The sequence below is a fragment of the Elephas maximus genome, chromosome 16, assembly GCF_024166365.1.
Source record: "Elephas maximus indicus isolate mEleMax1 chromosome 16, mEleMax1 primary haplotype, whole genome shotgun sequence".
NCBI classification, from domain to species: domain Eukaryota; kingdom Metazoa; phylum Chordata; class Mammalia; order Proboscidea; family Elephantidae; genus Elephas; species Elephas maximus.
Window position 1 is genome coordinate 74,981,394 of NC_064834.1, and position 15,668 is coordinate 74,997,061.

General features: G+C 43.3%; 2 protein-coding genes across 3 annotated transcripts in view; one reads left to right on the plus strand and one right to left on the minus strand.

The window, feature by feature from the left end:
• FAM53B (family with sequence similarity 53 member B) overlaps nucleotides 1-15,668 on the minus strand; it is a 533,156-nt gene that overhangs the window by 251,048 nt on the left and 266,440 nt on the right. The window lies entirely within an intron of this gene.
• The window catches only part of ZRANB1 (zinc finger RANBP2-type containing 1), a 64,313-nt gene continuing 52,941 nt past the window's right edge, over nucleotides 4,297-15,668 (plus strand). Inside the window, exon 1 of one of the 2 annotated variants that reach the window (XM_049854775.1) lies at nucleotides 4,297-4,380. The gene's annotated coding sequence lies outside the window, so the exon portion shown is untranslated. The remainder of the gene's footprint in view (nucleotides 4,381-15,668) is intronic. The other variant, XM_049854778.1, reaches the window with a different exon arrangement.

A 15,668-nucleotide genomic window follows, 5' to 3' on the forward strand; every position in this document is an offset into this window, starting at 1 on the left:
GAAAGTTCTCAGATATTCCTGTTCTTAAAAATAAATACTTGAAAGAGAACAGAACCCTTCCCTCGTTCTTGCTTCTCCTGTGTCTAACATCTTTTGCTTCCTTTCATTGCTGAATGTCTTGGACTGGTAGTCTATAATCACTGCTTTAGTACCCACACATGCCTTCAGCTTTTGAAATTTGGCTTCTCTCCCTGCCATCCTACTGAGAAATTGTTCTCTAAAAGGTCACAAAGTCTCTTGTTTGTCAAATCCAGTGAACTTTTCTCTGTTTTAATTCCTCTAAGTTTGTAGAATCTGACATTGTTTGCCATGTTCCCTAGGCTTGGAATTTGACATTGTTGATTACCATGTCCTTTAGTCTCACACCTGAGGTCCAGGATGCCGTTGATTACCTGGTTCATCTCCTGTCTTTTGTACTACTCTTTTTTTCTCCTTGGATAGTTCTTCTTTTCCTTTCCTACTCCTGGCTTAAGTGGTAACTTGTGCATAGCTAACTCCCTGATGTTTATCTCCAGCTTTAGCCATCACATTTCAGGCCAGCATTTCCCCTGCCTGCTGCACATTTCCCTCTGAGTGATGGGCCAGGATCTCCACATACCTGATCCAGTAGACAGCATCTCCTATCTAGTTCCTCTTTCTCTTCATGTTTCCCACTGTTAATGGCACCGTTCACATTCAGAGGTCTCTGACTTTTGATTCTTTCTTCTGGCCCCAATTCAGGTACTGGCAAGCCTTGAACATCCACACTCTTTCACCTCTGTCCCTTCCTTCCCATCCCCACAGCTACTTTGGCTTAGGTCCTTGTCTCCTAATTGGTTTCTCTATTTCCCTATTCTGTTTTTACCCTCTTTTGTCCCACAGACATTCCAGATTAAGATATAGCTCTAATATTGGTGTTTCCATTTCTATTAATGGAATTAAGTACAGATCCACAATTTTGCATTGAAGTATTCGCAGTCAGTCAGAAAATGTAAAGTATAATGGTATCTTCTAAAGGTAGTTTGGGAAACAGCTGAAATAAAAGACAGAACTAAATGTCAACAAAATTATACTGTCCCTACACTTCGGTAGAGGTTCTCAGAAAAAGACTTAAAAACTGGATATGTTTTTCCAAATGAATTTTTTTTATAACTCATTGAGAAAGGTGGTTCAATCTCTATGAGAAACAGCAGGATCAGTTCCTTAACTATGACAATGCTATCTGCTGTTGTGTTAGATATGAAGCGCTGCTCTAACAGAAATAGCACAAGTGGATGGCTTTAACAAACAGAAGTTTATTTCCTCAGTTTAGGCGGCTAGAAGTCAGAATTCAGGGCACTAACTCCCAGGGAAGGCTTTCTCTCTCTGTCAGTTCTGGGGATAGGTCCTTGTCATCGATCTTCCCCTGGTGTAGGAGCTTCTCAGCACAGGGACCCTGGGTCCAAATGAGACGAGACGCACTCTACTCTCAGCGCTTCTTGGTTGGTGGTAATGTGGTCCCTCTCCTCTCTGCTTGATTCTTTTATATCTCAAAAGAGGTTGACTCAAGATACAACCTAATCTTGTAGATTAAGTCTTGCCTCGTTAACATAACTGCCTCTAATCCTGCCTCATTAATATCGTAGAGGTTAGGATTTACAACACATGGGATAACCACATCAGATCACAAAATGGTGGACCATCACACAACACTGGGAATCATGGCCTAGCCAAGTTGACCTACATTTTTGGGGGACACAATTCAATCCACAAATGCTGTATTTGTTCACATCTTTTTAACAGATATGGTGTTATGGGAAGAACATTTGATTGGGGAATCAAGAACTCTGGGTTCTAATTCCATACGTAGTTGGTCTGGCTTTTGACAACTCTCTTAATTTAGGCACTACTTTGCACATCTGCAATACATGGAGGGTGGTGGGCGAGTAGGACAACATAAGTAGTTCTCAATTCTGGCTGTACATTGTAGCCACATGGTACGTAAAACATACCCATGTCCAGTCCCTCCTCTTAGAGACGGTTTCAATAGGTCTGGTGTTGGGCCCCAACATTCGTATTTTTAAGAAACTCCTCAAGGTATTCTGATGTGTAGCCAAGGCTGAGAACCACTGGACTGATATTAAGAGTCTTTTCAGCTTGAACAATTCATAAAATACCACCTTCTTTATTAGAGCCATTTTTTGTATTTGCTCTTCCTCTCAGTTACATGATAATTTTCATTTGAATTTACATGGTGCTTTGCACATTCTGCCTTATATAATGATAACTATGGTTGTTTTTGTCTTCTTTCCTATGTCTGTTTCCTCAAACACAGAACGTGTCTTACTCATCTTTGTGGGCTTCCTGTTCCTTGGCACATGGTAGGTACTTATTATGCTAGGTAAACTACAATTCAAACTAAACAAGAACAAACACCTAATTTGGTGACGTGTCTACTTATTAACTTGGAGGTAGATGCTCTTTATCCTTGATTCAAGAAGCGGGAACTGGAGGTACTCAGAGGCCCTCAATGGAGATATTTTCAAGTGAAATATTGGTTGAAGCATTGTGATGAAATATTGGTTGAACCATTCTTCTTGCATAATGACTTAGTGATTTTATATCTAATTGTTAGTTACATATTCAAGAATGTGGGTTAAGTTTTACAACAGACGAGATTGTTGTAGTTCAAACTCAATGTATTGAAGAGCCATTAAGCAAAGTATTTTGCTGTTATGTACTTCAGATTTGACCACGATGAAGAGGATTATGGAAAATCTGTCACAGGAATGGCTGTGAAGATAAAATATACCAATGGTTATGAAATGTTGGTGAGAGGAAGCTATAAAGGGTTCTTAATTGCCATAGTGAAGCTGTACATACATCCTTTAACATATCTATGCAAAGAGAAACTCAGAACACCAGGGATAATTTTACTCGATAAATCCCCATCTAATTTTTAAAAATCTGAGTAAATGCTGAATAACACTGTCTCCTAGTGAAGCTGAGGTGTCCAAATGTGACTGCTAAATGCCCTTTGAAAGTGCTATAGCTTTTCTTCATCAGATAACTTGAAAGAGATTTACAACTCTTAAAGAGTTCCTGTGTTTTATGGGCTTCCGAATTCTTCATAGAAATAAAATTTGAAGTATGAGAAATGAAAGGTGACACCTCAATGGGAAAAACTAAGCTCTCTGGCTAGAAAAAAATTGACTCATGGAATTTTAACAGATAGCTGACTCATTTAGACTATTTTTACGGTAAAAAAGAAATATACAAAATATATCGCCATATAATATATTCTATTTAGAATCTGGGCTTTGGGGACTCTCAGGGCAGTATTTTTTCCATGGCTGTCATTTATCCTCGGCCTTAAGGAATATCTCCAATTTACAGAAAAGGCAGCCATGAGAAAGTTGTATTTACCCAACATTAGGACCAGCATATGGCGGAGGAGAGCGAGAACCCAGGGTCTCCATAGCTTTTCCTCATATATTTATGTATATATGTAATATAGGTGTATATGGAGATAAATACATATACACAAAATATGTACAAATTAGATATATAAAAATTACACTATCACAAACAACCAAAACGTTTGTCTTCTGTGGTGTCTTATCGAGAAACTGCATATGAAGAGGTTAAGCAGAACAGAAAGTTCCTCAGGAGACGTGAGACTTGGGCGGTAAAAGTTTGGTGAATTTGTTTGCAGAAGAGAAGGGGAAGAGTTCGAAGAAAGACAAGTGCGCCTCGAGACGCCCGCCCCACAAGGTGCTGTGAGGCGCCGTCGGTCTCCGTTTGCCTCCGCGGGGCGTCCTCCACCTCGGCCAGCGCGCGCTACCCTCATCTCCGCGGTTGCCGCCCAGGGGCCGCGATGTGGGGGCGCGCGCCGCAGCCTCACAATCCGGGCCCGGCGCCGGCGTGATGTCACGCCTCTGCGGCCCTCCTTCTGCGTCCGGAAAGAGGCGGCCTCCCATTGGCTGCGTCGCCGGCGGCCTCGGGCCAATGGCAGGGCGGCAAGCGGCGGGGTCGGCCCTGACGTCTGCCGCTCGCCGCGGGGTTTATTTGGCTCCGGGTCCCCTCTGTCGCCGCCATTAAGAGCCCGCAGCGCCCGTGGCCGCCCCCCCCTCTCTCCCCCCTCCCCCCGGCGCCCCCCCGCCTGCGCGCCTCCTCTCCGCCCCTCTCCCCCCGCCTCCGGCAGCCCGGAGCCGCGCGCCGCCCGCGGAGACCATGTCCTGACTGAGGGGAGAGGGCGGAGGCGGCAGCAGCGGGGCGGGCGGCGGCACGGAGGGAGGCGGAGAGGGGCCGGGCTCCGCTCGTCGCCGCGGGCGGCTCGGGGAGTCGCCGCCGCCACCGGGCGCCGAGCGTCGGACAGGGAGGAGGAGCAGGAGCTGGAGGAGGAGCCGCCGCCGCCACCAGGTAACCGGGCCCAGGAGGGGCGCCCCGCCGCAGGCCCCCGCGGCCTGACCGGCCTCCCGCTCCCAGGTGGGCCCAGGCCGCGGGGTCTCTCGGCCGCCCGCCCGCCCGCCCGCCCGGCGCCCCCCGGGGCGGCGGCGTTGCAGGCGACGGCGGGGAGCGGGGGCCTGCCGCGCAAACCCCGTCGGGCCCGGGTCTGCCGCCGGCCGGGCTTCCATCTTTTGGGCTTTCCCGGGGCGAGGAGAGGTCGGGGGCTCCGGGAGGGCGGGCCCGCTTGTTTACCAACGATCGATCAGCCGCAGCTGGACGCGTTGCCGGCCCTGCCACCGTCTTCCGCCGGATTTTCCCCCAACTTCTCTTCCTGCCTGATCCGAGTCTGTGATGGGGTTTCGCTCCCGCTCTGCAATAGGCCATAAATACTTGGGTTCATCGCCACAAGTTGGTGCTGGCCTCCAAACTTGGATTTCAGTCTCTTGGCCGCTTCCTCTCTGTCTCCTGCGGTGGCCCCAGTTGTTGCCATTTCTGTCTAAGAAATCAAGGTCGGGGGGCAAAGGTTGGGGGAGAGGAGAAAGAGCTGGAACTGTGGACAGATGATCTGCCCGCCTCGCTCTCGGTAACTCTCGTTCGGTGCAAGTAGCTGTTGTTTTCTGTGGGGCTTGCGTGGGTCATTTCATAGACAAAAGGACTGTAATGAATACTTGCACTAAGTACAAGGGACTGGCAGTTTAGGTTAAACCTGGAAGTTGGAACTGGCCCACTATCTTTGAGGTTCACTGATGTTTTCTTAACTCTTGCTGAGAATTTTGAGTTTCAGTCTCACTCCCTTTGTCCATAAGTCTGCAGACTTTCAGGTTAAAGGCTGCTCTCCCCAGTATTTTGGTCTGTTTGTTCACCGTATGATCCACGGTATTGTCATTATAAATCTGATGTACAAAAATGTTGTTTTAGAGCCACAGCTGAAGAGACACCTTTAACTTCCGGAAATACTCCGTAAGGAGTGCTTCTGGTACTTGTAGGTCTCCCTTTTTTAGACGGTGTCCTAATCACTCGTGCAACCTCGAGGTACCTCTGTTTTGATCAAACATAGATGACTCAGTGAGTAACCCATAAGCCAGGGAAAACCATAAGGAATTTTGATCTTGGCTTGCGCCAAGGGCTGAGAGCACGTCATCTAAGATGTGTTTGTGAAAAATAAAACTGGATCTCTCTTCTTGGTTGTTATTTTTAATTAAATTAGGTAGTTCTGAACACATTTAGAACTCTGCTCCCCTGTTGATTTTTGGGTCTTATGACAAGGTGTGCAGTTTCCTTCTTACTATAAAAGTGCATCACGTTGTTTTTATTGGGCTATTAGGAGGGGGCTAAAACTAGTAAGACGGTAATGACACATTTTCATCTTTTGGGAAGGCTGTCATTTGAATGTCATGAAAGATTTTTATTTCTGTTGCTCATGTTTGAGCACCTTTTATTACAGCCTTAGAGTATTGGGACACCCGTTTATTTACTCTTGAAATGAACTCGGGTTAGTATGAAGAACTCATTCATGATATAATATGTGTTAAGCTCACGGCCTTGATCCAGACCTGTACACTGATGGGGTTCTGGCACAGCCCGTTTAAAGTCTGAGGGTTAACAGAGCTTTGGAACTCAGGGTCCAGTGGTACAACGTTTGAGGTAAGTTGCTTCATGTGCGTAATTGATAGAGTGAGAGCTTCTCCAGGTGCTTTATACTTATACTACTTTTATAATAAATGTAAATAAACAAGAGTTGTAGACCACCATAATTTTTTATTTAACTTCTTGGGTCACTTTTACTATTTAAGCATTGCTGCTCACACCCACCCCCACCCCAATAATATCCTTTTGTACCTGGCCTAGAACACTTTTTTCCATTGATGTGATGTTTTATTAGGAATATTTGTGCTCCACTTATTCTTCGCATAAAATAGTGTCTTGCACATTTTAATATTGTCCCCTCCTCACATCACGGTATAAAGACTTCCAGAAAACTCCTTATTACATGGAAAATAAAGCTCAGTTTCCCCGGCATGGTCAAGATCCTCCAGAATCTAGCCCTGATCAGTGCTTCAGTCTTAATGCCATTTCTCCCCTTGGTGGATCCTTGGTTTGTTTTTCCTGTGAAGTCTCTCCCCTCAGCTTTTCTTTATGCTGTTCTGTCTGTTTGGAATCGTCTTCCTCTTGTATTCATGGATACTCTCTGTACTCTGAGCCCAGGTAGGGCCTGTCTCTTGAGGAGCCTTTTTAACTACTTCAACCCCAAGGGATCTACTGTTCCCTCCTCTGTTGTGCAGGATGGTTTTCTTCCTTCTTGTCCTAGCACTGCTAGCCTGGATTTCAGTTGCTTTTATTGTTTTTATTCTGCTTCCCAATTGGACTTTTAAGACTTGAGAAATGGGTTTGAGCCCTGTGCCTTGTGTGTATGGGGAGCATATATTCAGCTCTGACAATTTGGACTCGTGCTCTGACAGTGACCGGTGATGGTTATAGTGGTATTCTAGGATATAGACTTTGTACTCCTCCAAGTATTGGAGTTTCTGGGACTGTGACAATTTCTGAGACAAAAATATTTGAAATTATGGCTGTCTTTGAAAAAACAAAATACTTGATTAGCATGTTTATGCCTATTGCCAACATGGTTCCCAGCCTGTAGAGGATGGTCAGCATTTTGATAATGATCTCATCTTATTTAAATAAAAATAAGTACCGTAATTCTGTGGTTTACTTCGGATTTGAGTCTGGGGCAGTTACTTGGGTTCATTTGAGATCGGCACCAGTGACAGCAAGGGGGACCATTTCCTACTTGTATATAGGTAACGTTTAGCATCACATGAAGGAGAAATCACCTGTAGCTTCAGTTTGGATCCTTAACTTCGGATGTTGGCAGCATGTGTCATTGATCATAAGGCAGATGAGACTCAGAGAATGGATGTGATTCACTGCTGTCTGTCTGTGCTGCTAGAAGGAAACATAAACAAGCTCACGCATAGCATTTTTGTATACCAAGGACAATACATGTAATTATGTAGTCCCTACAAAGATGCTGATGTAGTTAGAAAATAGGTGTGTATGTTTTGGTTGTGTTGTGTGCGTGAGTAGGAGGCATGGTATTTTATGAATACATAGTCTCTTGGCAGAAAACCATCTTGATTTATCCCCATCATCTGTGTGGAAACTTGTCCTCTTCTTCTGACTCATCAAAATATCTTTTCCCTCCGTGATTTTTAGAAAGTAGTTTACATAAAAACTATTATTCTTTTTTAACTTCAGAAACCTTTTTAGCACTATTGAAGCTAACACTAACCTGTGTTAACAGACTTTTCAGAAATTCTAGGCATTTTTACTTTGGCTACTTACGTTTGTAACAGACAGTTTCATAGAATAGTACCAGTTATTTAGAAATCTGGATCAGTCAGCATTTTTTTATTGTGGTGAAAATGGCGTGGTGGTGGCCTCTGATCTCCTCTCACTTCACAAGGAAGGGGGAAGATCACCATCAACATCAGCCCAGAGCTGATTCCTATGGAGTGCAGGTCAGACATACCTCCTCTCTCCAATGTTTTTACCAGCTCTGATACTAGGTGTCCCTCCCACGGCACTCTACTTCGCTGCTAGGTTCGATAATTCATTGCAGTGGTCATACAGAACTCACAGACAGTACTCACAGTTACTGGGTCTATTAGGGAAGTAACAGGTTACAATTCAGGATCAGGAATAACTCAAGATACGGTTGTTTGATCAGGACAGCCTCTTTTTCCGCCTTGCCTTCAGGCAGGCCTCTCTCTGGCCCGTTGGCTTCTGGACCCCTCGGCCTGGCCTCTGCCCTGCTTGGGCAAGTTTTAACAAAACTCTTTAGCTCCTCCCCACTCTGCTAGCAAGCCTCCTGCCTGACAGTGCTCAGCTCTCGCTCCGTGAATTGGTAAGCCTGGCTCCGCCAAGGGCCCAGAGGTACCCTACTCTGCTAGCAAGCCCCTTGCCCAGAAACTCGCAGCTCTCTTCCTCCATGGGTTGGCACACCCACTGTAACTGCCTTACTACGTGAGCTGGGAAGCCCACTGTGCCATCTTGTGCTGGTCTTCTGGTTCTGCTGCCACTGCTTCCTGCCATCTTCTGTTGTCTTCAGTGGTACAGCTCTCTCCCTGTCTCTGCTTCTTGGGTCTAGGAGGTTCTCAGTGCAGGGACTCCGGGTACTAAGGACATTCTCCACTCCCGGCTCTTCTTGGTGGTAGGGAGGTCCCCTCTTTCTGCCTCTGAGATGGCTCATTTTAAGCCTTGTGGGATGGCAAAACTTACGAACTCCCTCATTAGGGTTTCATACACCTTATTTGCATGGTCCCACCACCCCCCTCAAGGGTGCCATGCACCTTATTTGCATTATTTGCAAGCTGTCCAGTTCCTTTGGTGTAGGTCACAAGCACCTTATTTGCATAGCCCCACCTGATCATTTGATGAGTGTTACAAGACCATGGCAAGAAAGGCCATATAAAAGTGATCCATTGCACTGCATTGTTTTCTGGGAAGGTGGTATTTTGATTAAGATGTAGTTTTTGACATGAGCCTTCAATTTGAATTTTAAAATCAAGGTGACCAGGTAAATCAAAAATAAAGTTGGCAATTTTTTTTTACTGCTTAATGAATTGAACATTTTAGTAATAAAAAAAACTCCCAATGATTTCCTTTCATCGTTCATGTGTTCAGGGCAAACTGTCATCCCACCTTCTTCCTCAACTAAAACAGCACCGTTTAGTTTTTCATCCTGTGGGAAGTAAAATTTTTACGTGGTGTTAATTCATATAAATAAAAAAATGCTTGAATGAATAGGACATTGTAGGAATCAGCTGCACGTCTTTTCAGTTTTTTTTAATAACAGTTTTATGAGGTATATTTCACATATCAAAATTCACTCTTAAAGTGTACATTTCATTGGTTGTTAGTATATTCAGAGTTGTGCAACCATCACTACTATCAAATTCCAAAATGTTTTCATCACCCCTGAAAGAAAGCCCGGTACCCATTAGTAGTAACTCACTATTCCTTCCTCCCCTCAGTTCCTGGGAACTGCTAATCTACATTCTGTCTTTATGGATTTGTCTTCTCTGAACATTTCATGTAAAATGGAATCATATCAGGCCATATAAATGGTCTTTTGTGTCTAGTTTCTTTCACTTAGCATAAAGTTTTCCAGTTTGTCCGTGTTGTAGCATGCAGGGCTGGATTAAGGCATGTGAGGGCCCTGAGCATTAGCAATCTGTGGTGCCCCCCTCCCCTGCTTACCCATACATTCAAGTGGAATATGTGAATGTATGTGTGTATGTGTATCCTAGCTATCCAACGGACTGTAATAACAGATTGAACACAAAAGTGACGTACGGCCTTTTAGTGGAATGAGATGGACTAGATTATAAAATTTTTAGTGGATGCAGGGTACTTAGGTTTTTACTATATACCACATTTTCTGTAGAAAGAATATTCCATGTATTCTACAACAAAGAAAATTTATCGATTTCATTTAGTTCCTGCCGGTTCCTTTCTACTGTGGCGCTCTATTTCCTTGTGTCCTGCTGCTTGGCATCTGTGGGTCCTCACTTTAGACAACTGGTGCCCCTGTTTTGTTGATTCCATAAGCATGTCTATTGGGTTATCTATCCATGGTACCATATACCGGTACTTCCTTCCTTTTTATGACTGAATAATAGACCACAGTTTTTTATCCCTTCATTGATGTACATTTACTAGGTTGTTTTCACTCTTTGGCTATTACGAAAAATGCTTCTGTGAACACTCGTGTGTAAGTTTTTGTGTGGACATATGTTTTCATTCCTCTTGGGTATATACCTAGTAGTGGAATTGCTGGATCATATGATAACTTTTAGAGGAACTGCCAGATTGTTTTCCCCATTTACATTTCCATCAGCAATATATGAGGGTTTCAATTTTTCTACGTCCTTGTAAACACTTCTTATTGTTTGCAATTTTGATCATAGCCATCCTATTGAAGCGGCATATACTGGTTTTTATTTTGCAGTTCCCTAATTATAACAGCATTGAATGTCTTTTTATGTGCTTTTTGGCAATTTGTATATCTTCTTTGGAGAAGTGTCTATTTAGATCCTTTGCCCACTTTTCCATTGAGTTCTTTATCTTTTTATTACAGGAATTCTTTATATATTGTGGGTACAAATCAGTATTAGATATATGATTTACAAATATTTTATCTCATTATGTTTTTTTTTTCCTTCACTTTTTGATGGTGCCCTTTGAAACATACAACTTTAATTTTGATGAAGTCCAATTTATATTTTCTTTTGGCTTTTGTGCTTTATTGTTATATCTAAGAAACCATCACTTAATCCAAGATCTTGAAGATTCACGCTTGTGTTTTCTCCTAAGAGTTTTATAGTATTTAAAAAAACCCAACCCATTGCTGTTGAGTCAGTTCCAGTTCAGAGAGACCCTATAGGGCAGAGCAGAACTGCCCCATAGGGTTTCCAATGAGCACCTGGTGGATTCAAACTGCCAACCTTTTGGCTAGCAGCCGAACTCTTAACCACTACGCCAGCAGGGTTTCCTTTGTAGTGTTAGCTCCTGTATTTAGGTCTGATCATTTTGAGTTAACCTTTGTATATGGTGTGAGGTAGGAGTCCAGGTTAATTCTTTTGCATGTGCATATTCAGTTGTTCCAGCACTATTTGCTGAGATTAAATAGTTTCAACAAAATAATTATTCTGAAGTGTAAGTTGATTATTGCAAAACAGCATGCCTTGGATAAATGAAATTCTCTCTGTTTTGCACTTGCAGAAAAGGATCTCCACTTGGTGTTGCACGTTTAGGTTGAAGTAATACACTTGGGATTGACATTGAAGGCAGGACATCCTTTCTGTGATATTAACAACCAAAACCAAACCTGTTGCTGTCAAGTTGTTTCTGACTCATAACAGCCACTTCTAAATCGTTTGTTTTTTTTTTTGGTGGTGGTGGGTAATTAACTTTGATTTTTCGTAATGAAGCCAAGTTTATTTTTAAATAGGGAAGTTATAATAATTTAAAGAGCTGTTTTTGATTAAGCCTTTTTTTTTTTTTTAATGCTACCCATTGATACCAGTGGAGTATTGCTTTTCATTGACTAAATGGTTATTAAGCACTGTCTCACATAGCAGGCACTTTTTAGAGAGAATGAATTTTTCACAGTCGAGTATTATAAAAAACTATATTTCACTGAAGTAATACGATAGAGGATTGTTCTGAAGCAGTGAAGAAGTGAGTAAGTTAATTGAGCCTGAGCTTGGGTGGGGTCAGAAAGGGTTTTTACAGAGGCCTCAAAAAAGGAGTAACAGGTTTCTGGGTGAGAATGGGGGTGTGGTGGTGGGCGTGCAGAAGGAGTGTTATGAGTAAAGGCATGGAGATGCGAACATTGCATGTCATTCTCGGGGAACAGCAGAGAGTTTGGTACAGCGAAAGCACACCTGTGAGGTTGAGAAGGCACCCCTAGCACCTGCTTATGAGTGCCTTTTACTCCTTCTCCATCCTTGACCCTCATCTTCCCACAGGGCTAGTGTTGTTGGAGGGCCCACAGTTAGAGAGGGGTGATCCTCTTTGGTGTAGATCATCTACTGTTTTACAGTTGGGAGGAGGAAAGAGCTCTGTGTGTGTGTTTGTGTGGAGGTAGGTAGGAGATTATGTTAAAACCTGTTGCTGTCCAGTGGATTCTGATTCCTAGCGACTCTATAGAACAGTAGAAGTACCCCATAGGGTTTCCAAAGGGCAGCTGGTGGATTCAAACTGCTGACCTTTTAGTTAGCAGTTGAGCTTTTAACCACTGTGCCACAAGGTCTCCAGTATGTTGGGGATATTGTAGTAAGTTGAAAATCTGAAAGCATTGTTTTTATAGACATTCATTCAGAAAATTAATTATTGGACAGCTATTGTGTGACTTGAAGTTGCTTAGGAGTTCCAGAAAGTAGATTACATAAAACTCTGTCAAAAATGTTTCTGAAGTTAAAACATTTAATAATTAACTGTTCAGTGTTAATACGCATTTCAGAAAGCAAATATACTAGATTTTGAGATATTCCTGTGAACAAGACAAAGTCTGCTATTTGTGTTTACATTCTAATGTGGTGAGACAGGCAAGAAGCAAACAAAAAACTATCAGGTTGTGCTCTGCAGATAATTAAAGTAGGGTGCTGTGACAGAGAATGCCGAATGATAACTTTGTCCTCAGTGGTCAGGGAAAGTCTTTCTGACAAGGTGATATTTGCGCTGAGAGAGATGATCACAAGCTGGCTATGTGAAACTCACCACTCTAGGCAGAAGAGACTTCTAACACAAAGATGTTAGAGGAGAACAAGCACGATTTATCAAGGAACAGAAAGAAATCTTGTTTTATGTAAAGTTTAGTAAGCAAGGTTGAGGAATTTTAATTTTATTCTGAGTGGATTGGGAAGCCATTAGAGGATTTTAAGCTTTGTAGTGAGTGTCTAAGGAGCCCTAGTGGCACAGTGGTTAAGTGCTCAGCTGCTAACCGAAAAGTTGGCGGTTGGAACCCACCACCTACTCCGAGGGAGAAAGGTGTGGCAGTCTGTTTACAGCCTTGGAAACCCTTTGGGGTAGTTCTACTCTGTCCTGTAGGGTCACTGTGAGTTGGAATAGACTCCATGCAATGGGTTTTTGGTAGAGTGTCATGATCTAATTTACATTTGAGAAAGATCACTCTGGCTTCCATGTAAGGATGGTGGAGTAGAAGCTTGTGAGATTAGTTTCTCCCGTAATCCAGGTGACAGACAATAGTGGCTTCAACCAACCGGGGCACAGTAGGGCAAGCTGGAGAGAAGTAAACATTTTGGGACTAGTTTAGGAGCCTTGGTGGTGCAGTGGTTGAAGCACTTGGCTGCTAACTGAAAGGTTGCTGGTTCGAACCCACCAGGTGCTCTGTGGGAGAAAGATGTGGCAGTCTGCTTCTGAAAAGATTTATAGCCTTGGAAATCCTATGGGGCAGTTCTGTTCTATGGCGTCGCTATGAGTCAGAATAGACTTGATGGCCACAGGTTTGATTTTTGGTCAGTGCCATGTGTGAGGTAGAGTCAGTGACTATACAGTCAGCTAGTTTTGAAACCTAATATTCATATTCTAAGTGGAAATGTTTGTGTAACCCTGGGAGGCTGTAGTGAGAGAACAGTGGAGTCAGAAACTAGGGTTCACTTCCTAGCTTTGTGCCCTCAGTAAGTCATTCTACCTCTCCTGGAGCCACAGATCCCTGTCATAAAAATGAAGATGCTACACACCTTGGGGGATTGTTCTGAGGATTGGATGAAATATATTAAGATGTTCTGTGACCTGAAGCTCTATACAGAATTTAAGGTGTTGCTATTCCAAACTGAAAATTGTTTGTAGTATTAATTATAGGAGTTGGGTCTTGAGGTGATCTGCTTTAGCCCCTACCGAAAGATAGGTACCAAAAAAACCAAACCTCCTGCTGTCGAGTCGATTCTGACTCGCAGCAGTCCCATAAGGTTCCTGGGGCTGTAAAGCTCCATGGAAGCAGACTGCCACATCTTCCTCCTGCAGAGCCACTGGTGGGTTCGAACTGCCTGCCTTTCAGCTAGCAGGCCATTGCTTTAAGCACGGCGTTACCAGGGCTCCTTGAAGGATAGGTTAGGTGCTCTCCAGTCGGTGCTGACTCGTAGCGACCCTGCATACAACAGAACGAAACACTGCCCAGTCCTGCGTAATACTAAGACACTGTTATCGCCATTTTTCAGATGAAGAGGCTTGGGTCCAAGGATTTGCCCAATATCCCAGAGCCAGTAAGAGGTAGAGGGGGACTTGGACCCACATCGAAGAAGTATACAACATTTTCCTGTAGATGAGAGAATTGGGTGTAACTATCAAGAGATGGGACTGGTCTTCCCGTAGTAAAATAAAGTAGATTTCACTTTAATAAGATTTTGGTGAAAGTCAGTAATAAATCAGTATAGGAAAATATTGTAAAGTATTCTCAACATGTGTGCATGTGCATATGTTTGGAAGGGCAGTTGAAGAGATAAAGACGAATCATGAAGGGCGTTTTATGTCCTGTTTAGAATTGTTGAAAAGTTTTAAGGTGGAGAATACCAGGATCAGGTCTTTATCTTGGTAAGACCACTCTGGCAATTAATGAGGAAGATGAAGGTAGAAAGACCAGTTAAGAATAATAAATAGTTGAGGAGAGAAATAGTGAACTAAGGTTTGGCAGAAGGGATGGAAAGGAGGGACAGTTTATTATTTTTTTTATTGTGCTTCAGGTGAACATTTACAGTTCAAGTTAGTTTCTTGTACCAAAATTTATACACACATTGTTATGTGACCCCAGTTGCCCTCCCTATGTGACAGCACACTCCTTTCCATCCTATATTTCTCGTGTCCGTTCAGCCAGCTTCTGCCCCTTTCTGCCTTCTCATCTCACCTCCAGACAGGAGCTGCCCGTTTAGTCACATATATCTACTTGAGCTAAGAAGCAGACTCTTCACCAGTATCATTTTATGTCTTATCGTCCGGTTTAGTCTTTGTCTGAAGAGTTGGCTTCCGGAATAGTTTCAGTTTTGGGCTAACAGACAGTCCGGGGGCCATGTCTTCTGGGGTCCCTCCAGTCTCAGACCACTAAGTCTGGTCTTTTACTAGGATTTGAGTTCTGCAGCCCACTTTTCTCCTGCTCCACCAGGGATTCTTGGTTGTGTTAGAAGGCACAATTTTTTAGAAAGGTTTAGGATGTAGGAACCCAAGCTCATTTATGCAGTTATGAAAGGGTAATAATGATAGGACCTTCAGCTTTTGTTAGGACGAAAATGGTGATGTATGTGAAAGTGTTTTGTCATCTCCTAAGGTTTATTGTGTGATGGTGGATATATTTGTTGTTGTTGTTAGATGCCATAGAGTTGGTTCTGACTCATAGCAACCCGATTTATGTACAACAGAACGAAATACTGTTTGGTCCTGTGCCATCCTCACAATTGTTGCTACGTTTGAGCCCATTGTTGCAGCCACTGTGTCAGGTCTATCTGGCTGAGAATCTTCTTTTTCCCTGACTTCTACTTTACAAGCATGATGCTGTTTTCCAGGGACTGGTCCCTCCTGAAAACACGTCCAAAGTAAAACGATCCTCCCTTCTAAAGAGCATTCAGGCTGTACTTCTTCCAAGACAAATTTATTCTTCTGGCAGTTCATGGTATATTTGATATTCTTCGCCAGCGCCATAATTCAAAGGCATCAATTCCTTGGTCTTCCTTCTTCATTGTCCA